Source organism: Verticillium alfalfae, genomic scaffold (genome assembly GCF_000150825.1).
Source record: "Verticillium alfalfae VaMs.102 supercont1.3 genomic scaffold, whole genome shotgun sequence".
In the NCBI taxonomy this organism is placed as follows: domain Eukaryota; kingdom Fungi; phylum Ascomycota; class Sordariomycetes; order Glomerellales; family Plectosphaerellaceae; genus Verticillium; species Verticillium alfalfae.
In genome coordinates, this window is record NW_003315036.1 from 105468 (window position 1) to 106122 (window position 655).

Below are 655 nucleotides of genomic sequence, written 5' to 3' on the forward strand. Positions count from 1 at the left end.
GTCTGATCGATGGCAAGACGTGCAAGATAATTGAGATTAGAGAAGGCACCGATTTTCAAATGGGAAGAAGAAGAGAGGGAGGAACAGGAATCAAGCCCAACGCGGGACGACAGGCCGCCCAATATTTAAGAGACCACGGTTCAATCCCAATCTCTCCCCTCGTCCCTCGTTCATCAACCACCGAACCCCCACCTAAGAGCTGTGACCTTGCCCCGCGTAGTGTCTTTCTGGAGACGCGCCCACCTTTCGATGGCCCCCAAGCCACAGCCCACGGCCAACCCAGCACCGAGAAGGGGCAGATGTCAAGGAATGGGGGAGCATGATGCTGCCCAGTTGTCCCATGGGGGGTAGGGGGGGGTGTACCCAGAGGTCGACTCCATCCAGCACACCCCAGTTCGCTCCAGAAATTTGGCTCGTCGGCCGCCGCAAAGACCAGCGATTGGCCTCATTCCATTTCTGACGCTGGCCAGCCCCGCGCAGGCCCCACTCGGGAGTGAAAGTTTGCAAGCAATTGTCCCGGGGGATGTTCCGATCTAGTGCCGATTTCTCCGTCAATCAGAACCAGCCCCCATCAGAAAACTTTTGTGTGTTCGGGTGTCCAGACACACCAGCACGCTTGGAGCGATTGAACACCTGGTAGCCTGACTAGATGGAC